Genomic DNA, 26328 nt, shown 5'->3' with positions numbered 1-26328 from the left:
TATCACCTCTTTTTATAGATGTCCAACCCTTCAGGAGGTAAACATTTCACACAGGGAAGCCACAGAACGCTTGACTTCTGACCTTTCTAAAATTTTTGATTGGGGCAGAGCAAACTTGGTATTGTTCAATGCCTCAAAAACTCAATTCCTCCATCTATCAACTCAACACAACCTTCCAGACAACTATCCCCTCTTCTTCAATGACACTCAACTATCCCCCTCTTCTACATTGAACATCCTCGGTCTGTCCTTTACTTATAATCTGAACTGGAAATTTCACATCTCATCTCTAGCTACTCATACTGCTCTTCCTGACAGGGTGGAATCAAAAGCTTTTCGTCTCATCAACTCCTCTCCTCTAACCGACTGTCTTCAGCCTCTTTCACATCACTGAAATGTTGCATCTCTTGCTATCTTGTACTGCTATATTCATGCTAACTGCATACCTCCTCTCCTACTGCAGCCTCGCTGCACAAGACTTTCTTCTTTCTCTCACCCATATTCTGTCTACCTCTCTAATGCAAGAGTTAACCAGTATTCTCAGTCATTCATCCCTTTCTCTGGTAAACTCTGGAACTCCCTGCCCGCTTCTGTATTTCCACCTTCCTATGACTTAAATTCCTTCAAGAGGGAGGTTTCAAGACACTTATTCATCAATTTTTGACCACTGCTTTGACTCTTTTATGGGACTGGCATTTCGGTGGGCATATTTTTTTGGGGGGCATTTTTTTTGCCCCTGGCCAGTGTCCTTCCTACATAAAAAAAAAAAAAAGAAAAGAAAAGAGACAAGAACTCAAGAAACTGCTGGAAGAGCTGGATGTTAGAAAAGCTATGGGACCAGATCAAGTAAATGGATGGATATTAAAAGAACACAGTGAACAAATGGAAGAACTGATATGGGATATAATTGACAGCTTGTTGAGAGAAGAAAAAGTACCAAGGGAATGGAAAAAAGCTAACATAGTGCCAGTATACAAAGGGGGGACATAAAGTGGAATGATTAAATTATAGACCGGTATCACTAACAAGTACTGTAAGCAAGCTTTGTGAAATAGTAATTAAAGACAGATGGGTGGAATATCTAGATGAAGAAATAATTACAGAAAAGCAATTTGAATTCAGGAAAAGGGGATCCTGAGTCACAAATCTAATGAGCTTCTATACAATAATAATAGATGGAGTGCAAGAAAGGGACAGATGGGTTGATGCAGTATACCGGGATCTCAAAAAAGCATTCAATAAAGTTCCCAACAAAAGCTTTATGAGGAAGCTAGAGAATGATCAAAGTGACAAGTAGGTTACCACACATATTATGTTTCAAATATATGTAAATGATATGACAGAGGATCTGAATAGTTATATAAACCTGTTTGCTGATGATGCAAAAATAATGAAAATAATAAAGGATGAAAATGACAGCAAGGAATCACAAAAGGATATTGACAAAATCAATGCATGGAGACAAAGATGGAAACTAGAAATTAATGCCTGAAAATAAGAAGAAAGTAAAAAAAAAATAGACCTTCATGGAAGTACAAAATGGGAGGAGAAAAAATAACAAAAAGTAATGAAGAAAAGTTTGGGAATAATAATTCAGGGCACGCTATCACCTGAAAGACACATAAACAGGATATTCAGCTTTACATACAGCTTGTTAACATTAATGTGGTATTTAACTATATAGATAAGGAAAAGATGAAAAAAATTATAACAAGCATGATATGACTTAAATTGAAATACACAGTAGAAGTTTGGGCTCCACACAGAAAAAAAGATATACAGAAACTGGAAAGAATACAGAGGATAGTGACAAAGATGGTATCAGAATTGAAAGACTTAAGCTATGAAGAAAGACTTAAAGAGATGGTATTACCAACACTACGAGAGAAGAGAAAGAGACCTGATAATATGCAAATTAATAAACAATACAGAAAGAATAGACAGAAATGACTTGGAGGAGAGAGAGAGAGACAGACAAGGGGACATATGAAGAAAATAAAGAAAAGTGGATGTTCAAGCAACATCAAGAAGTACAGCTTCCCATATAGAACTATTGATATCTGGAATGATTTGAAAGCAGAGGTGGTTGTGACAAAGTGTACACATGTTTAAAGAGAACTGGATAAATATGGTTATGGAGACAAGCCAAAATGAGCTTTGGCTCGTGCCCTGTACAATACAACTAGGTAAATACATACACATGGGTCAGGTCAGGGCACAACAAAGCCTAATGGTGTCAAGCCATCATTCACCAACCAGAGAAGAAGAAACATGGCAATGCCACAGGTAGGGAAATCCCAGTCTTGACATCACCCAAACCTTGGTTTTAGAGTGGTGGGAAAATAACTTCACCTAACTTAACCTTACCCAGCCTAACTTCATTGAACCTAGCCTCACCTCACACTACCCAACCTAACCTAACTTAACTTCATTTCACCTCACCTAACCTCACCTCACTTCACTTCACTTCACTTCACCTAACTTTACCAAAACCAAACCTAACCTAACTTAACCTTACCTACCCTTATTCCTGGCTGCCAAGTACTTCTCATAGGCTGAGGAAGAGTTGTAGGCCTCCATTTCTTTGTCGGATTCAGCCTAGAAGTCACAGGTAAGTAATTAGTGTGGATAATCAACACTACACAATGGTAAATTCATTCCATTCAAAAGTAATGTTTCTCTTGGGATGCTAAGTAGTAGTAGTAGTAGTAGTAGTAGTAGTAGTAGTAGTAGTAGTAGTAGTAGTAGTAGTAGTAGTAGTAGTAGTAGTAGTAATAGTAGTAGTAGTAGTAGTAGTAGTAGTAGTAGTAGTAGTAGTAGTAGTAGTAGTAGTAGTAGTAGTAGTAGTAGTAGTAGTAGTAGTGAAAGCCGAGCCAAGCAAGTAGTAAGAGCTGGTATGAGTCTATAAGGCAACTGTTGATTGGCGTGTCTGTAGTAGTAGTAGTAGTAGTAGTAGTAGTAGTTGTAGTTGTTGTTGTTGTTGTTGTTGTTGTTGTTGCTGTTGCTGCTGCTGCTGCTGCTGCTGCTGCTGCTGCTGCTGCTGCTGCTGTTGTTGTTGTTGTTGTTGTTGTTGTGGAAGCTGGGCCAGGTGTGAATCTTTGTGCATTTGTAGGGCAAGTGCTGGTTGGCTTGTTAGATAATATTCACAAATCCGTTATTTTTTTTTTTCCTGTTTATTGCATCCACATTGCAATTGTAGCATTTCATACTTCATACACATTAAAAAGCATAAGTAATTACACAATTCAAACTTGCCTCAATGAATAAGAAACTGACAAGGAAAATCTATCATTGGATGCACTGTCAGGATTATTTCATTTATCCTGACAGCAAATAATTAGGTAAATGGTAATATGTATAGAAGAAAATATATGACTTAAAATTATGCCAATCAAGCAAACCAAAAATTATAAGCAAACTAGTATCCTCAATCATTCATTCCTTTTTCTGGCAAATTCTGGAGCTTCCTGCCTGTTTTCTGTATTAACCCATTCCTATGACAAACTTTTTTCAAGAGGAAGGTTTCAAGACACTTATCCTCCATTTTTTTGTGACTTAACTTCTTTAGGAACTAGCACCTTAGTGAGCCTTTTTTTTTTTTCCTTGGCCAGTGCCCCTCTTGAAAAAAAAAAAAAAATACATCACTTCATTACAAGCTCCAGTACAGAATACAGTGCCAATCATCAGCTACTGTCCACTGCTACCTGAAACTAAGTACAAGGAGGTCGCATTATATGAGCATCCATTATATGAGAAACCAGTGATACAAGATGTGTAAATTAGGGACTATTTTCTTCATACAACCACAGAAATCTGATGATATGAGCTTCAATCCAAGGCGAGTAAAATTATGTACAAAGTTTGAAATGCACACCTTCCTGCACCCTCCCACTAACACATCCAAGCTGTATGGTGATGTGCAATGATTCAGATGTGCAGGCACAAGTCTGTGAGCACTGGATGACAACCACACACTCTTCCCATACCTACCATTCATTCTCCTGCCAGTCCTCTTTTAAACTGAACTCAAAGTCTCTCAGACTCTCACCCTTATGGCCTTACTGCTCATTATCACACTCATACTCTATCATTTTGCTTGCAAGTATATTTACAATACAATACAAGTACAGTGCTTTATGTGACTGACCAGTGCTTGGATGTGTTGCAGTGTTACTGCTGGCACATTCTGTCTTTGGTGTGGTGTTGTGTGTGTGACTGACCACGTGGTGCATAGATGGTGCTTTATTTTGCCTCTCAAGTGCCAACTTCATCTCTCAAGCAGCCAATGAGTTCTGGTGCGAGTCCTAGCAGTAAGGCTAAGTGAGCTAGAGTACCATTAACACTCATAAAGAAGGTAGAAATTGTTAAGAGGCACAAGAGTGGTGAGTGAATTACCCTCCCTGATGCATTAGCTACACATTGGTGAGTGTTATGCACATTTTATATGTTTAATTAATATGAAATCATGTTCTTTGTATGCTGTTTTCTCTTTCAGATTGCTTTATTGGCAGTTCTGTGATATAGACACGTTTGTTGCATTTGGTATTGCACCTATACAAGAATTCACAATGTGAACAATTCAAATGGAACCAAACTGCTCCCTGTACTTACATTATACTGGGGTCCTGTGTGTGTAGGTACAGCTTGTAACCACAAATCAACACATTCTCATGAGGATGTGTAACATTTAAGCCCACTTATGATAGCACTGCTAACACTGCTGTTAAGTATATTCTGTTCATGACTGCTAGAGGCACAAGCCCCTCTCTGTGGGTGGAGCATGTCAGTTGATCAACACTGTTCTGCTACTGGTTGGCCACATTTAGTGGAAAGTGTGCATTTAACAGTGTTTCATTGTTTCTTTACCAACACACAAATTATTTGCTTTGAGCACATGAAAACGCATTCCTTCACCATCTATAGTAAATGTCTCATTACTTGAACACAAAAACAACACATTATGAGAAGAAGACATGGAGTGAGGAGTATATAGGCTTGTAAATTTCTGGGTGACCAAGAGAATGATATTAGTCATCTCGAGGTGCTTAGGGACACCTGGACTGCAAACATCAAACCCCTCATCTGAGACATTGGAGAGAGAGCAGCCAGACCAACATTAATGCCCAGTAGGACCATAAACCCCTGCCTGCCAGACCTGTGGCTTGCCCTGGGCCAGCAGAGTGGCTCAAAGATGACAGGTCAAGCACGACTTGAATTGCTGACAGTGTTTTATCCATTAATTGTAATATCTGACCAGCACGTTTTTCTTTCTGCTTTGAAAATAAAAAAAAAAAATGCAAGAACTAGGTGATTGTAATGTCTCAAGAATGTTTCCAATGTGACAGTGAATGGCAACATCACTGAGTTGGTCACACCACTCACCTGAGACATGGGAAAAGAAGCGGCCTCACCTGCGCTAATGCCCTAAACAACGAGAGAGAGAGAGAGAGAGAGAGAGAGAGAGAGAGAGAGAGAGAGAGAGAGAGAGAGAGAGAGAGAGAGAGAGAGAGAGAGAGAGAGAGAGAGAGAGAGAGAGAGAGAGAGAGAGAGAGAGAGAGAGAGAGAGGAGGGGGGATATCTGGAGAAAGAGCAGAGATACAAAATAGAAAGAAAAGAAATAAACAAAGGAATAAGAGGTAAGGAAAAGGGACAGGCAGCAACAGGGTAGGGTAGGGTGAGGCAGAAGAGACTGGCTGTGGTCCCTGACGACACAGAATGGATATTTTTTGTTTTTTCTCAATAAAATTAAAAGATTAATTATATATATATATATATATATATATATATATATATATATATATATATATATATATATATATATATATATATATATATATATATATATATATATTTATTTATTTATTTATTTCAGAGAGAGAGAGAGAGAGAGAGAGAGAGAGAGAGAGAGAGAGAGAGAGAGGAGAGAGAGAGAGAGAGAGAGAGAGAGAGAGAGAGAGAGAGAGAGAGAGAGAGAGAGAGAGAGAGAGAGAGAGAGAGAGAGAGAGAGAGAGATGCATAATTTTGTCTCCTTCCCCACACACAGGTCTGGGTCATCCCTGGACCCAGTAGTGACAGACCTCCCTCCCCACACAGTACAGTGTTATCCACTCAACTTTGTGGGCACCTCAGACCACGTGGCTGTCCTCACCAGGATACAATTCAGGACACCACGAGAGGAGAGCTTTACCCGCACCCTCTGGAGGTGGGAGGCCGCCGATTGGGATGCCCTCCGTGCCGCCCTGAAGACCACAGACTGGGGGGCCGTGCTGCATGGCGACACTAACCAGCAGGTGAGACGGCTCACCCAGCTGCTCCACGCCCTGCAGGCCTGCTGGGTGCCGCACTCGGACCACAAAACCAAGGCATCAGACCAGCCCTGGTTTGGCCCTGCGTGCCACTCTGCCTCTGATGCCAAGCACCGAGCCTGGCGTGCTCTTAAGAGACACCCGACTGCCAGGAACAGGTTAAGGCACCAAGAGGCAACAATACACATGAATACCACGCAAACATGGGCAGTGGAGCAGTGGAAAGCTAACCTCAAGAGTAAGCTAAGAGGAGGCCAGGTTGGTTGTAAACAGTGGTGAAGCCTTGTCAAGGACCAGCAGGATGAGTCGCGGGGCACTTCCATCCCTGCACTCCACCGGGCAGACAGCAGCATTGCCCACACTGCTCGTGACAAAGCGGACCTCCTGGCCAAGCACTTCGCCGAAAAAATGTGCATCCCCGACCCTGAAAGACCATCTCCGCTACTCCCTCAAATCGTGAAAGAAACACTAGAGACAGTGAACACAAATGAAGAGGAAGTGAAAGTGGTACTCGCAAACTTGGATGAGAAAAAAGCGGTGGCACCACAGGACATTAGTCCCTGCATACTCCGACAGTGTGCTGCGGAGCTGGCGCGCCCACTCGCTTCACTCTTTAACCACTGCCTCAGCAACGCCACATGGCCTGAAATGTGGAAGGGGAGTAGTGTGGTGCCTCTGCACAAGAAAAATGCAAAGACAGAGGCAAAAAACTACAGACCTGTGTCCCTGCTGCCTGTGCTGAGCAAAGTGCTGGAAACTGTTGTGGCCTCGAGAGTCACGCGGCACCTCGAGAGGCACCACCTGCTGAGCAACAGACAGTTTGGGTTCAGGCAGGGGAAGTCAGCGGCAGACCTGCACCTGCTCCTCTCGACGGAGTGGAGTGGGGCCCTGGACCAAGGGAAGACCACGGCTGTCGTGGCTCTTGGCATCAAGGGGGCATTCAACAAAGTGTGGTACGCAGCCCTCACCACAAAGCTCTGTGCTATAGGCGTGGACGGGGCTCTCCTCCAGCTCTTTGAGAATTACTTGAGAGACAGACATCTCAAAGTAATCATCAATGGGCGGGAATCAAATCCACAGCCCATAAGGGCAGGTGTTCCTCAAGGGAGCTGCCTCAGCCCTTTGCTGTGGAATGTGTATGTCAATGATCTGATGCACCTCGTTCCTACCGCGAAGGCGTTTGCAGATGACATAACACTATCCCACAGCTACGGACTGGAGGAGGAGGAAGCTGCAGCCAACCACGACATCAACGCCAGCCTGAGCCGTGTTGCAGCCTGGGGAAGGAAGTGGCAAGTAAAGTTTGCCGCTCACAAAACCCAGCAGCTCACTATCAACAGGACAAGTAGAGCCCTGCGCCTCACCTTCAACGGGGAGACACTGACGCCAGGGGATGAGGTGGAGGTGCTGGGGGTCACTTACGACCGTAAGTTGACCTTCAGAACCCACGTGGAGCGACTCGCCAGAGAGGCCTCAGGGAAGCTGGCATCCCTGAGGAGAATCTCCTACCTCCTTGACGCCAAGGGACTGGAGTTACTCTACAAGGCGCAGGTCCGCTCCTCCTTGGAGTACGCGTGCCTGGCCTGGGGCGGCGCGGCAAACAAGCACCCAGCTCTCCTGGACAAGGTGCAGGACCGAGCGGCGAGGCTCATCAGGAACAGTGAGCTCAGCCTTCAGCCTGCACTGCACACCCTCCAGCACCGACGAGACGTGGCGGGCCTCACCGTCATGTTCAAGGTGCAACAGCAACGGGTGCCGCACCTACAGGCTCTCCGGCAGCCTGCCCGACATGCCGAAGTCACCACCAGAGCTGTCACACGTGCCCCTGGGGAGCTGCACCAGCCCAGGTGCAGAATGTGGCACCATCAAAGACAGTTTCTTAACACATACATTGGCTGGTGGAACGAGTTTGTTACCGTGCAGCCAAGTGTTGAGGGCTGGACCAGGCAGCAGTTCAAGACTGCAGTGAATGTGTGGTTGCAACAGACAAACAGAGAGAGGCTTTCAGATAGAAGGCATTAACAGTGACTTCTTTAGCCTAAATTGTTGTATGAAATATGTAAAGTATATGTACAGCAACTCTGTAAACACATATCATGTAGATTTGTATAAATAAAAAAAAAAGAGAGAGAGAGAGAGAGAGAGAGAGAGAGAGAGAGAGAGAGAGAGAGAGAGAGAGAGAGAGAGAGAGAGAGAGAGAGAGAGAGAGAGAGGAGAGAGAGAGAGAGAGAGAGAGAGAGAGAGAGAGAGAGAGAGAATTTGGCCTGGGTGAGGGACTTTAGGGATTAGCAGTAACAAGTGAAGGGTAGACCACTGTCTATGGTCTGACCATTTTGAATTGAGCATTTTGGCATTGTCATTTTTGGGGATTCCCCGACCTGCAGTTCTGCCATACCTACACCAAGACACACCTCATGTCAGGTGCTTCCTACCTCAAAATTAAATGGTGTTGTAGTATATATACATTGTGATGCTCCAGAAAAGGCAAGTTAGTGAAATATATGTTTTTTTAATGATACATTGTTTTTTTACAAACACCACAATACTTGGCAACGTTTCCCTCCAACCATTGTCATTTTTCCATGACAATGGAAAAATGATTGTATGACCAAGTGAGGTCACACGGTCAGACTGACCATGTTAATCCACAGGTCACTTCCTCTCACACTGCCAGCCAGGATGGAAGCTACCTCTCCTGCCATTATTTGACCCCTCAAGAGCTGTCACCCAAAGAGCGAAAGCCACCAACATGATCAAGGCAACAGTTAGAAGAATTTGTTCATCTGCCAATAAAGCTTACATGACACAGGCCACCACCACATTGTGTTCTCACCAACAAAGAATTGCCCTGCAACCATGGTGTGAAAAAAAGTCGTAACTAAAAAGTAAAAATATAACAACATAGTTTAAGGGAAATATCATATCTAAAAGGAAACCTATCACATTTAAACAAATTCACAATGGGGAGAGAGAGAGAGAGAGAGAGAGAGAGAGAGAGAGAGAGAGAGAGAGAGAGAGAGAGAGAGAGAGAGAGAGAGAGAGAGAGAGAGAGAGAGAGAGAGAGAGAGAGAGGTTATCTGTGGCACATAGGCTTTAATCCAATAATTGGCCCACTACAAGGTTTGGCAGCGCCACAGGTCAGGGAATCCCCAAAAGTGACAATGCCCAAACACTCAAATCAAAATGGTCAGACCATAAGAAAGTTCGGTATCTGGCTGTGTTTATTGAGTCACCAAAGCGATGTCAAACCCTCCGCCACACCACCACCCAATGGGGATAGCAGCCAAGGCCCGCCAAGCTCCACCATGAGGGAAGGGCTGGTGCCTCTAGTGATCGTGAACAGAGTATAGTATGTGAGGTCAGATAGCACTGCCTCCTCACAGTTCAGTGGTATTAACATGATTTTACTGGCAATTGTTACTATTTTTTATGTAAGAGAAGCATTGGCCAAGGGTAACAAAAAAAACCTGAAAAAATTTAAAAAAGCTCACTGAAGTGCCAGCTCCTAAGGAAAAATCAAAAGAATCATAAAAAATTGGAGGATAAGCGTCTTGAAGCCTCCATCTTAAAAGAGTTCAAATCATAAGGAGTAGTAAATACAGAACCAGGCAGGAAGTTCCAGAGTTTACCAGGTTAACAACTCAAAATAAAGTGAGTCATTAGGGAGCTTTAAAAGATTACACAAATTTATGGATGGGAATGATGTAGAAATACCTACTGTGGTCAGACCATTTTATCCTGAGCATTTGGGTGCTGTCCTTCCCAGGGATTTCCTGGCCTGTAGCACTGCCAAACTTGTACCATCACACCTCATGTCAGGTATTAATACTTCAAAATTAAATGAAGTTGTAGTATACTGGGTGTCCTACAAGTTAAGGACACTTAGGAATTTGATAAATCAAGTAATTCTAAGTTGAAAATACTCTATACACATGCTGTATTTTGCTTTTATTTTGTGAGAAATTAATGTGTAAGTTGTGTGTTGCAGAAGCCACTTGCCTAGGTGAGCCTCTGCCCCCTTCCTTCCCTCCTCAACTCGCCTTATACTTGAGTGGCACCACATAGCATTAAGTGATCATTTTCTGTGTACAATCTTGTCAAATCCTTACAGGAAACAGTTAGCACATGACAGATTAAATATTTTTATGTATCACCTAAGAAAATGTATAGGTAACACAGCAATACAGTGGTTGTTAAGTGCTACTTTTTAAACATATATGGCAACTCACTGCAACTGTCACCCCTTCAACAGCTGACATCTTGACACTGAAGTGACAGGCTTCATCAATCAGCTGACTGCCAAAACACATCTTTTTGTTACAGTGAAAATGACTTTCATATCTTTTTGTTACAGTGAAAATGCCTTTCACATTAACACTGAGCATTCAGACAGGAAATTCATGTGATGATATTCATGACATGATGTTCATTCTGTGATGAGAATGTCTGGAATGCAGCAACTGAATACAGATGCAGGTAACCAGACAGAAGACACCTAGACAGTAGAGTATTCTGCAAAGTGCATCAGCATTTCCGTGAGAGAGGATATTTCCCCAGTACTTCCGCAGCAGCTGAAAATATCGAAGCAGCTCAAGATAGTGTTCTACAAAGTGCATCAGCATCTCCGTGAGAGAGGATATTTCACTGGTACTTCTGCAACAGCTGAACATATTGAAGCACTCAAGATGGTATCATGTAAATGACAATACAAAGCCCCACCAGTACAAGAATACAAATACAAATACACAAGGAGCAAAACCCACAGAAAATAATGCTACTTGAGTACATAGCAAGCCGAGGAGGGAAGGAAGGAGGCAGAGGCTCACCCAAGCAAGTGGCTCCCACAACACACAACTTACACATTCGTTTTTTCACAAAATAAAGCAAAATACATCATATATGTATAGAGTATGTTGGTACCTTAATTTGCATGAAACCTTGTATTTACACTGTAATGCTCTAAAAAAGGAAAGTTAATGTAATAAATGTTTATTTTTATAATAACTGCATTATTTTTTGGAAACATCATAATGCTTGGCAATGTTTCCTCCGGGTGATGTCACGTCTCAGTGAGTGACTCAAGATCACACTGTCAGTGGCCATATCAATTCATCAGTCACTTCCTCTCATGCAGAGAGAGAGAGAGAGAGAGAGAGAGAGAGAGAGAGAGAGAGAGAGAGAGAGAGAGAGAGAGAGAGAGAGAGATGAGAGAGAGAGAGAGAGAGAGAGAGAGAGAGAGAGAGAGAGAGAGAGAGAGAGAGAGAGAGAGAGAGAGAGATAATTGTTAGGAGGGAGGTTATAACTGACACTTGGGCTCTAATCCAGTAATTCACCCAGTACAAAGTTTGGCAGTGCTGCAGGCTGGGAAATCGCTGGAAAGAACAATGCCTAAATGCTCAGGATAAAGTGGTCAGACCATAGGTAGGTATGTTTCTTCCTTATGTATACCTGATGGCTTCTTGCAGCTTCCCTTATTTTCTGATGTTTTTGTTAAATCACAATTCAACACATCCTTTCCTTCCACATAAAGTTTATGGAACTACTTTTCAGGAACATTATCTGATATATTTAAAAACAAATACCAGTATATTACGGTTACTCTTGGTACACCAGTCAACACAGGACAACAAACTTCTGTTCCATCATAACTATTCACCTTTTTTGTCTCATATTCAGTCACATAGTATTTCTTTTCAAAAACAAGCAGCTCTTCCCAAATGACATACACAATTCTGGCCAGCTCCCATGACTTGAGGTTCAGGTTGGATGCAAACACCCAGGCCCACACCTGCAGCAGAGACAGACTACCACCATCACCACTTTGACCCATATTCTGAAATACTTCTGTGCCACACCCCCACTACTTTCAAAAGGCTCTAGTTGATATTGCACAGGTTTTTAATGATGTTTTTATTGTTGGCAGATTAACAAGATTTCTACATTACTAACTAGCAAAATCATTCTTAAGAACCTAGCTAATCACAACTATGGCCTTTGAAAATAGTCATGGTGAGAGCAAAACATTTTTAATGGTGCTTTTATTGTTCTTAGTGACAGATTAACAAGATTTCTACATTATTAATAGTAGAAACACTTTTGAGAACCTGGTCAATCATCTCTGTGGCCTTTGAAAATAGTCGTGGTGAGAGCATAGATCATTTCTGAATACAGGCCTTTGTTTACAATGATCCCAATCCCTGTAGGAGGAGGGTAAGCACCCCTGCAGGAGGGGTGCTAACCTTGACCAGAACAGAGGAGAATGATTAAAAGTACAAGGGATGCATAATATTTCTTATAAGAGAATATCAGTGCTATACAATTCATAATCATTAGAGGTGTATAGGTTGAGATAGTCTGATAGAGGTATTTGAGTGGCACAAGGGCTATAACATGGGTGATATAAACAAAATATTCCTCAGAAGATTGAGGGGATCTGATGGAGGCATTTAAGTGGTACAAGGGATATAATTATGATATTGATGATGTCAGTGCTTTACAATTCATAAGCATTAAAGGAGTACACATTAAGAGGGAATCTGATGGAGGCATTTGAGTGGCACAAGGAATATAACATGGGTGATATACACATTTTCTTTATAAGAGGAGATTAACACTTTACAATTCATTACCATTAGAGTACATATTAGAGTACCTGATCAAGGTATTTAAGGGATACAAGGTGACATAAAACCAAATTTTCCTTATAAGATTAAGAAGGGCTCTGATGGAGGTATATAAGTGGTGGTTAGCAGTTTACTGTACGGACAAAAATTATGAATTACATACTGCAAAATACAAGAGTAACAAAATTATATAAATAGATAGTAAAGAAAATAACATGTCAATCGTCCAAATAAAAATATAATATCATGTTTTTCAGGGACAAGAGATACAACATGGGTTATACAAACATACCTGCTTACTGAATGCCACATATGGTGTTGCCAGCTTGTTGGGAGGGTTAGGTTTCTTTAGGTGCTGAACTTTCTTATTCTTGTGCAAGTGTTGAAGGATGAGTCACACTGAGCAGGAAGAGAACAAGTTAGTATGCACAACATGTCAAGAGTGGCAGGGAGATCCATCTAGTCAGGGGCACCCGACTAGATCTCTTACAGAAGACATGAAACTATCTTCTGTAATTGACCATGATACATTCATTAGCTTTATTGATCACTGGGACAGTAGGTACCCTTTCTGTACTACGATTTCAAACTCAAAATTTACACTAAAAGTATTTTTACAAATAAATTTTTGATACAGCACATTTTTAGATTTTTTAATGTCCCTTCCAATTTCCATTTCTAAGGTTCTTGTGCTACTTAAGGTTTCTACAGTACAATTTTCCTTCACTTTAAATTCACCTCCCTGTATACATATAAATTTTAAGGGTATATATATATCCTCCTTCCTATGACTTTAACTCTTTCAAGAGAGATGTTTCAAGACACTTATCCTCAAATTTTGGATGATATTTTTAACCTTTCTTTTGAGACTCACCTCTGAGGGACTTATTTTCATTTTCATTTATTTATTTATTTTCTGCTCTTGTAGCCTTTGGCCAGTCTTCACTTACATGAAAAAATAAATAAATAAAGGAAGGAGATGCTCTGCAATGTCAATTTTTGTCACTTTAGATCTTGTGTAGCTTAATTAATTGATCAAACATCCTTTAATTTCCCAAAATAATACAGACAGGTAGTAAAGAAATATTAGTTTTTTTGTCTCCGAGGCAGCATCCTCCTGAACACCTAGCTGCTCATCACCTAAGGAGGACATGCTGGTAGGTGTGAATGAAGGAAAAACTCGTCTTTTGTGGTGCTGTGTGGTGGGGAGGCAGGCAAAAGCAGTGATCTGGCTGCCTGTGTAAGGGGAGGAGCCTTGTTCTCTTCATTCTCACTGCCACCCTCAGAGAGTTGGCATGGCGCCCCCAACTAGAAGGATCTCCCTGCCACTCTTGAACTGTGACTTCTGGGTAGGGACACCAAGGGTGTTATTGTTATTCCCTGGACACCAAGGGGGGCAGGGACAGGGTATTACTGTTACTCCCTGGACACCAAGGGAGGCAGGGTGTTATTGTTACTGTTATTTCACAGGGCAGTTAATTTTGGAAACCATGTAGAAATATGAGTAGGCAGTAGTGATTACAATGCATAGATGGTCAGGAGCACATGAAGACCAGCCTTTTACTAGTCTTTCCCACTCCTAGCCAGTTATTACAGGGGATCCTCAAGTTACCATGGAGTCCTGTTCCTACACCACATTATAAATTGATTTTCGGCATGGGTTTGAAACAGCCTAAGTAAGCACGTACAGTATGTCACTCATCTGCTAATGCTTTAGTACTGTAGTCATAATCCAGGGCATGAAAACATAACTAATATACCTGTAAAACAATACATGGACCACATACAGTAAATAAAAAAAAAATAAATCAGTGACAAAAAAAAAAAATCAGCAAAGGGGAATGTACAGGGACAAGTACTGCCCATGTCATAACTATGAAGCAGTGGAAGTCAAGACCGTCATAAACTAAGGACTCCCAGTATTATTAATGTGGGTCTGAGTGGTATAGGGGACATAGCAAAGGTGATGTAAGCAAAATTCTCATTGTCAGTAATTAGGAGAGAACAAGAAATAATGGGCTGAAGCATGAAAAGTCAGATTTTAAAAAGAGATGGGAAGGCAATGGTTCTCAAATAGAATGGTAGAGGAATAAAATGGACTCAGTAAAGAGGTAGTTAGTGATAGTGCTGAAACATTAAGGAGCTTTTAAAGATTAGGCAAAGTTACAGATAGAGATGATGGTTGGAAACAGGTATATATCTTTCATACTGTGACTGTCATGTGTAGGCCTGATGGCTTCTTACAGCTTACCTATGTTCCTATGATACAACAAGCTTTAAGTACATGACACAAGTTTCTACCAATGAGAGACAATCTATTTAATCTAGATGATGAGAACCCTTCTTTCTAAAATGGATAGGACCCTAGAGGGTTAGGAACCCACAGGAGGAGGCAGTAGACACCTGCCAAAACGATAATTACTCCCAGTGAGGTCTAAAGCACTGTTCAGGGGGTGCTGTGAACTTATCATTAAACCCAGCTGTGACCTCACTGAACGTTTCCCTTTGTGTCTCACAACACAAGGGGGTAGTCACAGCCTGCCCTCTAAAGACAACTCTCTTCCTCCACACAAAACTACAAGCACCTAATAACACACACACCCTTCACTCAAAAATTTTAAAATCATGGCGACTCCTACACCAGCCTCGGAGTCCCCATCTGGGGAGGGGACCATAAATGTCCCCAGGTCGGACTGCCTTTCCGTCGACGACCCTAAGTGTCTTGACACCCCCCTCAACTTTTTCTTCATTAAATTCTGCAACATTCGCGGTCTAAGATCTAATTTTCAATCTGTAGAACACCACCTCTCCTCTTCTAAACCTCATCTTCTTTTCCTCACTGAAACTCAGGTGTCTGAGGCAACTGACAGTAGCCCCTTTTCTGTTCCCTCCTACTTTCTCTATCCTCATTTTCGATCCAAAGCTGGATGCTGCGTTTATGTGCGCAATGACTTAACCTGCTCTCGTGCCCACGCTCTTGAATCTTCCGAGTTTTCCACCATCTGGCTACGACTACAGAGTCATTCTCATACTAAGTTTATCTGTGCTGTATACCTCTCTCCTAACTCCTCTGACTATAAGAAATTCTTTGACTACTTAACTTCCAAAGTGGAGCACATTCTGACCCTCTTCCCTTTTGCAGAGATCTCCATTCTTGGAGACTTCAATGTTCACCACTAGCTTTGGCTTTCCTCTCCCTTCACTGACCATCCTGGTGAACTAGCCTACAACTTTGCTATCCTCCATGACCTAGAGCAATTGGTGCAACACCCTACTCGTATTCCTGACCGTCTTGGAGATACGCCCAACATTCTTGACCTTTTCCTGACCTCTAATCCTTCTGCTTATGCTGTCACCCTTTCTTCTCCGTTGGGCTCCTCCGATCACAATCTCATATCTTTATCTTGTCCTATCACTCCAATCCCTCCTCAGGATCCCCCTAAGCGAAGGTGCCTCTGGCGTTTTGCCTCTGCTAGTTGGGGGGACCTGAGGAGGTATTTTGCTGATTTTCCTTGGAATGACTACTGCTTCCGTGTCAGAGACCCGTCTTTGTGTGCTGAGCGCATAACAGAGGTGATAGTGTCTGGCATGGAGGCGTACATTCCTCACTCTTTTTCTCGTCCTAAACCTTCTAAACCTTGGTTTAACACAGCTTGTTCTCGTGCTATACATGATAGAGAGGTGGCCCACAAAAGGTACTTAAGCCTTCCATCACCAGAATCTCATGCACTTTATATTTCTGCCCGGAACCATGCCAAGTCTGTTCTCCAACTAGCCAAAAACTCCTTCATTAACAGAAAATGTCAAAACCTTTCAAGATCTAACTCCCCTCGTGATTTCTGGTATCTAGCCAAAAATATCTCCAATAACTTTGCTTCTTCTTCTTTCCCTCCTCTACTTCAACCAGATGGCACCACTGCTATCACGTCTATTTCTAAAGCTGAACTCTTTGCTCAAACCTTTGCTAAAAACGCTACCTTGGACGATTCTGGGCTTGTTCCTCCCTCTCCTCCACCCTCTGACTACTTCATGCCACCTATTAAAATTCTTCGTAATGATGTTTTCCATGCCCTCGCTGGTCTAAACCCTCGGAAGGCTTATGGACCTGATGGGGTCCCTCCTATTGTTCTCCGAAACTGTGCCTCCGTGCTTGAACCTTGCCTAGTCAAACTCTTTCAGCTCTGTCTGTCAACATCTACCTTTCCTTCTTGCTGGAAGTTTGCCTACATTCAACCTGTTCCTAAAAAGGGTGACCGCTCTAATCCCTCAAACTACCGTCCTATTGCTTTAATTTCCTGCTTATCTAAAGTTTTTGAATCTATCCTCAACAGGAAGATTCTTAAACATCTATCACTTCACAACCTTATATCTGATCGCCAGTATGGGTTCCGTCAAGGCCTCTCTACTGGTGATCTTCTGGCTTTCCTTACTGAGTCTTGGTCATCCTCTTTTAGAGACTTTGGTGAAACTTTTGCTGTTGCCTTGGACATATCAAAAGCCTTTGATAGAGTCTGGCACAAAGCTTTGATTTCCAAACTACCCTCCTACGGTTTCTATCCTTCTCTCTGTAACTTCATCTCAAGTTTCCTTTCTGACCGTTCTATTGCTGCTGTGGTAGACGGTCACTGTTCTTCTCCTAAATCTATTAACAGTGGTGTTCCTCAGGGTTCTGTCCTGTCACCCACTCTCTTCTTATTATTCATTAATGATCTTCTAAACCAAACTTCTTGTCCTATCCACTCCTATGCTGATGATACCACCCTGCACTTTTCCACGTCTTTTCATAGACGTCCAACCCTTCAGGAGGTAAACATATCACGCAGGGAAGCCACAGAACGCCTGATTTCTAATCTTTCTAAAATTTCTGATTGGGGCAGAGCAAACTTGGTATTGTTCAATGCCTCAAAAACTCAATTCCTCCATCTATCAACGCGACACAATCTTCCAGACAACTGTCCCCCTCTTCTACACTGAACATCCTCGGTCTGTCCTTTACTTATAATCTGAACTGGAAACTTCACATCTCATCTCTAGTTAAAACAGCTTCTATGAAGTTAGGTGTTCTGAGACGTCTCCGCCAGTTTTTCTCACCCCCCCAGCTGCTAACTCTGTACAAGGGCCTTATCCGTCCATGTATGGAGTATGCTTCACATGTCTGGGGGGTTCCACTCATACTGCTCTTCTAGACAGGGTGGAATCAAAAGCTTTTCATCTCATCAACTCCTCTCCTCTAACTGACTGTCTTCAGCCCCTCTCTCACCGCCGCAATGTTGCATATCTAGCTGTCTTCTTCCGCTATTTTCATGCCAACTGCTCTTCTGATCTTGCTAACTGCATGCCTCCCCTCCTTCCGCGGCCTCGCTGCACAAGACTTTCTTCTTTCTCTCACCCCTATTCTGTCCACCTCTCTAACGCAAGAGTTAACCAGTATTCTCAATCATTTATCCCTTTCTCTGGTAAACTCTGGAACTCCCTGCCTTCTTCTGTATTTCCACCTTCCTATGACTTGAATTCCTTCAAGAGGGAGGTTTCAAGACACTTATCCACCAATTTTTGACCACTGCTTTGACCCTTTTATGGGAATGGCATTTCAGTGGGCATTTTTTTTTTATTAGATTTTTGTTGCCCTTGGCCAGTATCCTTCCTACATAAAAAAAAAAAAAAAAAAAAATTGGTTAGGCTAGCCAATGGCATATCCAGAAAAATTAAAAGGGGAACAGTATTTTTTTTTTTCTCTCTTTTTTCTTTTCCTGGCATTTCATGGCCAAGGAGAAAATATGTAAGGAATGGAAAGGCACAAATCCCAAACCTGTATGAATTAAAAAAAATGACATGTTATTGAAAATAGTACAAGGTAAAATGAAAGTAAAATTTATCAATCATAATTTTCAGAAATTTGGAATATGTGATCAGAAAATATCAAGAACAATAAGAATAGGCCACAGGCAACATGATGCTACATTATCAATGATTGTTTCTCAAAATAGATCACCTACTCTTATTCAACTCTGCACCTCAATTGTTCAAGTGCTGAACATACACTAGTCACTCAGCCACTCTACAATGTCCACTGTCAAGCACAAAATACTGTCATTAAAAGTGGTAATATGCAGGAAAGGTCTACCTTACAGGTCCCATATGCATCACATCTGCCACTCTCCCTGTCATGATAATGAAGCATATTACATACCACTGTCACAAGGCAAGTTCTCTTGGTGCCTCTATAGTGTAATTATATAGTTCTCCATTAACTTTGACAGCACCTAACACCTAAAATTATGTAAATATGAGAGGAAAGAAGGCAAGAAGGCTTACTTATGGCTTTCATGCTCTCTCTCTGCCAGTGTTATCCCTGTCTCTCATAATCCCCTTCTCCCAGCCTCCCTGCTCCTGCTAAACACCCCCTCTGCCACTTTCAGTTGACAAGTTGACATTGCACTCATCACACAATTTTATCATTCTATCACCTTACTTTTTTTTCATTCATAACACACTTGTATCCCACCATTAACTCAAAACAAAACCAAAAGAGAAATAATTTGGTCACTCAGTGCCACAGAACTTGCAACTCCACATACAAGTGCATTTGTGATTGTAATACTAATATTTATTTTCCTATTATTTTCATTTAACAAATATATTTATTCATTATTGTTTTTTCTTTGTAAAAGGGGGCAATATCCACATGCTCCCCAACATCCACAGCACACCACTGAGGTGAGCCTCTGCAAAGTAAGGTAAGGTTAGCATCACATGGATAAAGATTAGGTTAGAAAATTAGCTTTGGTTTGATTTGGTCTTGCTTTCTAAGTCTTTAGACTAACAATACTTTTTTCAGTGCTGGTTCTGACTTTTTTCAAACTTCTGACTTTGATGGAAAAATTGTGCCTTGGTAAAAGAAACTCACAAAAGTTGCATTTTTACAAATCTCTGAAAAAAAAAAAAAACTGCTTCCAAAAGTAAAAGCATCATACTTTGTCTAGGAAAACAGTGTTTGTGTCTGTGGGCCAATTAGCTCATAGCAATTCAAACCATAATAAAAAGTAAACTGAGTGGCTATAAAACAAAAATAAATAAAACTTAATTTTTAAATTAAACAATATGCAGTTGATAAAAAAAAAATATATATATATATATATATATATATATATATATATATATATATATATATATATATATATATATATATATATATATATATATATATATATATATATATATATATATATATAGCAAGGTAGTACATTTTTTTTTTTTTCCCTGCCACCCAAACACCCTACAACACTGTCACCAGGTGTCCAAGCAAGCTTGTGCACTGGGGAAGAGATAAAGAACACAGGAACACATATATAACAATACAAGAACATATGGGAAGCTGCAAGAAACCTACACATGGCAGTCCCTGTGCAAAACACACCTAATTACATCTACCTAACAGTTCTATGCATAAGATTTCCCTGATCATCTCTAAAAGCTCTCTACTACCTGTTCACTATTTTTTTCTTTATGTCTGGCTAAGGGCAACAAAGTTGAGAAAAAAAGGCCCACAGAGTGAGTTCCAAAAGAGATCAAAAAGGATCATCCAAAACTGGAGGATAAATGTCCTGAAAATGTCCTGAAAGCTCTTTCTTGAAAGAGTTCAAGTCATACAAGAAAGAGGAAATACAGAAACAAGCAGAGATTTTCAAAGCTTACCAGGAAAAGGGATGAATGATTGAGAGAAATTATTAATTCTTGCATTAGAGAGGTGGGCAGAATAGGGGGTGACAAAAAGTAGAAAGTCTTATTCAATATAGCTGATAATAAAATAGTAAAGAAAATGAGGGAATTGTATCAACTTACAGATCTACCAACATGTGAACTGACCTCAAAGTGTTGAGTGTAGAGCTTGTAAGTTGTGGTCAAGTAAGAGGCTGACTTGCTCATTAGGTCTGTCCATCCGGCCCTCCTCACCTATTCTGCACACCTATGACACAAATGCATATATTCAGAAACACTTTGTTCTCTCATCATGACTATTTTCAAAGGACACAGAGATGATTAGCAGGACTCTGAAGAGTATTTCTCCTGTTAATAATGTAGAAATCTTATTAATCTGTCACTAAAACCATAAACACACATTTAAAAATGTTGTACAGCATCCTATTTACACCAATAAACACTTGCAATACAGCCACTGGTATTATTCAGCATTTTCCAGGTACTCAATCCTTATTTACATCACCACGTAGGTCCCACTAATGCTAGTATTTGAATGGCTGCTAACTCTGTCCATGTATGAAGTATGCTTCACATGTCTGGGGGGGTTCCACTCATACTGTTCTTCTAGACAGGGTGGAATCAAAAGCTTTTTGTCTCATCAACTCCTTTCCTCTAACTGACTGTCTTTAGCCTCTCTCTCACTGCCGCAATGTTGCATCTCTAGCTGTCTTCTTCTGCTATTTTCATGCTAACTGCTCTTCTGATCTTGGTAACTGCATGCCTCCCCTCCTCAGACGGCCTCACTGCACAAGACTTTCTTCTTTCTCTCACCCCTATTCTGTCCATCTCTCTAATGCAAGAGTTAACCAGTATTCTCAGTCATTCATCCCTTTCTCTGGTAAACTCTGGAACTCCCTGCCTGCTTCTGTATTTCCACTTCCTATGGCTTGAATTCCTTCAAGAGGGAGGTTTCAAGACACTTATCCTTCAATATTTGACTACTGCTTTGGACTCTTTTATGGAACTGGCATTTCAGTGGGCATTCTTTTTTATTGGATTTTTGCTGCCCTTGGTCAGTGTCCCTCCTACATAAAAAAAAAAAAATCAAGTAAATTTAGAATAACAGTATTACTGAATTTTAAAAATTTAGAGGATCCAAGGGGTGAAATTTATGGTGAGGAAGTTTGTTAGGTTATGCTTGAGTTAATTTTGAAACATCCATAACTAATAGGTTATGTTAGGTTTGGCACTCAGGGCCTTTTTTTTTTTTATGTAGGAGGGACACTGGCCAAGGGTAACAAAAATCCAATAAAAAAAAAAAGCCAACTGAGATGCCAGTCCCAGAAAAGAGTCCAAAGCAGTAGTCAAAAACTGAAGGATGTCTTGAAACCTGCCTCTTGAAGGAATTCAAGTCATAGGAAGGTGGAAATACAGAAGCAGGCAAGGAGTTCCAGAGTTTACCAGAGAAGGGGATGAATGACTAAGAATACTGGTTAACTCTTGCACTAGAGAGGTGGACAGAATAGAGGTAAGAGAAAGAGGGGAGTCTTGTGCAACGAGGCCACGAGAGATGGGGAGGTATGCAGTTAGCAAGATCAGAAGAGTAGTTAGCATGAAAATAGCAGTAGAAGACAGCTAGAGATGCAACACTGTGGCAATGAGAGGGAGGCTGAAGACAGTCAGTTAGAGGAGAGGAGTTGATAAGATGAAAAGCTTTTGATTCCACCCTGTCTAGAAGAATGATATAAGTGAGGCCCCCCAGACATGTGAAGCATACTCCATACATGGGCAGATAAGGCCCTTGTACAGAGTTAGCAGCTTGGGGGGATGGGGTGAGAAAAACTGATGGAGACATATCAGAACACCTAAGTTCATAGAAGCTGTTTTAGCTAGAGATGAGATGTGAAGTTTCCAGTTCAGATTACAAGTAAAGGACAGACCGAGGATGTTCAGCGTAGAAGAGGGGGACAGCTGAGTGTCACTGAAGAAGAGGGGATAGTTGTCTGGATGGTTGTGTCGAGTGGATAGATCAAGGAATTGAGTTTTTGAGACATTAAACAATACCAAGTTTGCTCTGCCCCAACCAGAAATTTTAGAAAGATCAGAAGTCAGGCATTCTGTGGCTTCCCTGCATGAAATGTTTACTTCCTGAAGGGTTGGACATCTATGAAAAGATGTGGAAAAGTCCAGGGTGGTATCATCAGCATGTGTGGCAGTTAATGGAAATGACCTAATGGAGTATATGACAAGTGGTGGACCTGACCATTGTGATTCTAGCCTATAATATCAATAAAAATAATAAAAGATCTTGGCAAGAGGCAGTTATCTTGGTAATTCAAAACACATTGAAATCTATCAAAATAAAATAGATTTTTCCTGAAATTGCCAAGCACCAGCCATCATGGTAATTCAAAACACATCAAAATCTATCAATGGCTAATATCTGGATCAATACCAGGTCTGCATCTATTTTCATCTCTCTACTGTTTCTTAAAGTAAAAACAGGTGTGGAAATATGAAGGAAATGTTCTGCAAACCCTACTTTTGTTGTTCCATTACAAAAAATGTAACACCCACCACGTCCTGCAATTGATATGACACTGGGTTCAACAAATATGTTTGCACATGCATGTTATGTCACAACACGCAGACTCAGCATATTTCATTTATATTGGTTCATTTGTTTGAGCGGAGCCAATCAGCAGTCTTTAAACACAAACTTTAAATGAGTCTATAGAGACACAAGCAGTCTAGCATATGCCTTTGTGTAAGGATGTTGTGCACCTTCTGCCATTTACTATTCAAGAAGTGACTCAAAACCCACACTCCACCAATATACAATACAATATACATTTATGAAATTAGAGTAAGTTAAGTCAGGTCAGGTCAGGCTAGGTTTGGTTAGGTTAGGTTAGACTAAGCTAAGTCAAATTAGGTTAGATCATGATAAGTTAGATTAGGGTAAGTTTACCTATGATAGATTTGGTTAGGTTAGACTAAGTCAATTTAGGTTAGATCATGATAAGTTAGGTTAAGGCAAGTTTACCTATGATAGATTTGGTTAGGTTAGACTAAGCTAAATCAAATTAGGTTAGATCATGATAGGTTAGGGCAAGTTTATATATGATAGATTTGGTCAGGTTAGGTTAGGTTAAGTTAGGCTTAGGGGGGCCATGTTAGGTTTGGTCAGGCTAGATTGGATCAGGTCAGGTTAGGTTAGCTTTGGTAAGGTTAAGTTAAGCATTACTTTGAAATATTTGTAAGAATTTAACGGCCATGACACTGGAGTGAAATGGGGCCAGCATGATGTGCCAGAAGCAGTGTGGCAGAGTTCTCATTACTTTATTATAGGGAACAAACAAGATAAATTTTTTCTGCCTAATATTTGGCACTTTCATAAGTTTTTTTTTTTTTTTTTTTTTTGCAAGCCCTGGGAATTTTTTTTTTTTTTACATTTGTCAGTGATACCAAATAAAAATATATATTTTGCATAGGTTTGCACCAAAAAAAAAAAAAAAAACTATCTCCATTTGAAAAGGAATCATATTTTGGCCACAAAAAATTGAACTTGTTCTGAAAAATTTACCTGGTCAAGATAAACATATTTGACTCAGAATAAAATACATTTGTCCTGAAATTACTGGGGAGTTATCAGATTAATTCAAAACACATCAAAATCAATCAAAATAAAATTGGCTCATCCTGAAATTTCCAAAAAGCTATCATAGTAATTCAAAACACATCGATATCTATTAAAATAAATTATATTTGTCCTGCAATAGCAGCAAAGTAGTTCAAAACACTTAGAAATACATAGATTCATCCCGAAATTGCCGATAACTTATCATAGTAATTCAAAACACATAGTCTATCAAAACAAAATAAATTCATCCTGAAATTAAGTAAGTGTAGTTTTCCAAAATATTTACCCAGTGACACCGGCCCCAAGACCACGAGGCAACCAGAAGAGTCTCATGGTGCTTGTTAAACATGTGTATTGCCTCACCTTTCCTAGTTAGTTTAGTCCAGTTACTTCCTGCACATAGTTACTATGTTACTAATTACTATGCATAGCTTCTCAGCCCTCACCTTACAATGCATAGCCTCACCCTAGGAAGTTTAACACTCACTCTCAGTCTCACCTTTTTGTTAATAGGGAAAGCGAAGAAGGCAAGGTCTGGCAGACTGCCAGACACAATTATTCGTTCAGTCACTATCAGAACAATTCAGCGTCCTTTCTTTGTTCATGTGTGCTATTCATGGTTCACGTGAATTCACACTGCTTCGAAACACCGTGATCAGTGACTCGGACGTTTTAAATGCTCTTGATCTTGATCTTGATGACATAGGTGGCACAGGATCACTCCTGAGAGAAAAAATAAATAAATAAACGAACAGCATCCTCTATCCTAATTGTTCCTACATCTGGAACGCCACATTCTCTCCAGAAACTCTCACCGCCTCAATCATCCTGTCATTCGCCTTTCTACACAATCCCAGCAACAACACAGTCCACTCCTTTCCTGTCTTCTCCACTCTTTCATTCCTATCATGCCCTAACTCAGTCAATATCACTTGCATCATCTCATTCCTGTCTCTGGGATACTTCACACACTCCAGCATCACATGTTCCACCGTCGCATCCTCTCCCATGTCACATCTGGCACACTTTGCTGTGGGACTTCTAAACTGCTCTGATCTTGATGGTACAGGTGGCTCAGGATCACTCCTAAGCCAGGCCTTTGGATCGGCAACTCCTATAGAAGGGAAAAAAAAAGAGAAACGAACAGCATCCTCTACACTAATTGTTTCTACATCTGGCACGCCACATTCTCTCCAGAAACTCTTTCACCGCCTCAATCATCCTGTCATTCGCCTCTCTACACAGTCCCAGCAACAACACCATCCACTCCTTTCCTGTCTTCTCCACTCTTTCATTCGTATCATGTCCTAACTCAGTCAGTATCACTTGCATCATCTCATTCCTGTCACTGGCATACTTCACACACTAAAGCACCACATGTTCCACCGTCTCATCCTCTCCCATGTCACATATCTGGCACACTTTGCTTCAGGACTCAGACCATCCTTGCATTCACATCCATACACTGTACCCGCGCTCGGAAGAGATCACCGCCCAGGTTTCCATCATACCACCTTTCATACCTCGGGGCCCCTTTCTCCATGTACCATTCCAGGCTCTTCTTTCTTTCCATCTCATTCTTCCATTCATTCAGTCCCACACATTTCACTTCTTTGACTATCTCATATTTCATATTTACCGGTTTAGCTGAGTTAGGTTTAGTTAGGTTAGGCTAGGTTTAGTTAGGTTAGAATGCTAGCAGCAAGAGAACATGGAGGGGCCATCACAGCTTGAGATAGGCAAGAAAGTAATAACTTTACCCTATTTTTCTTCTTTAGATTTATTTTATCCATTTAACTTATACAGTTAATATAAAATAAAGCCAGCCAGATATGGAAGAAGAACCCATGTTCTGATGCATTTAATTTATACAGTTAATACGATATAAATCCAGCCAGATATGGGAAAAGAACCCATGTTTTGATGTCAAATCTTAGCAAGACATTGTTGGTGGTCCTCTCTGTCTTAGATTTACCACTCCATGGAGTGGTGTGGGCCTTAACTGCCCTAAAGGCGGTCCACATTTTGGTGGAAGGTACTGTGCTGGTTCCCACAA

General features: G+C 41.0%; 1 long non-coding RNA gene across 2 annotated transcripts; it reads right to left on the bottom strand.

Annotated features, from left to right (window-relative positions):
* Nucleotides 1–2459: 2459 nt before the first annotated feature.
* Nucleotides 2460–25009, bottom strand: LOC135094039 (uncharacterized). Of its 2 annotated transcripts, none has more exons than XR_010263560.1 (4): nt 24772–25009; nt 20795–20894; nt 13221–13327; nt 2460–2598 (listed from the first exon to the last, which is right to left on the bottom strand). It is a non-coding gene; the product is annotated as an uncharacterized LOC135094039 (long non-coding RNA). The 2 variants fall into 2 exon arrangements; XR_010263559.1 differs by lacking the exon at nt 2460–2598 and adding an exon at nt 11568–12093.
* Nucleotides 25010–26328: the final 1319 nt, after the last annotated feature.

This window comes from Scylla paramamosain, chromosome 44 (genome assembly GCF_035594125.1).
Source record: "Scylla paramamosain isolate STU-SP2022 chromosome 44, ASM3559412v1, whole genome shotgun sequence".
Classification (NCBI taxonomy): domain Eukaryota; kingdom Metazoa; phylum Arthropoda; class Malacostraca; order Decapoda; family Portunidae; genus Scylla; species Scylla paramamosain.
The sequence above is the reverse complement of the archived record's forward strand: the minus strand, read 5'-3'. Positions and strand labels throughout refer to the sequence as shown.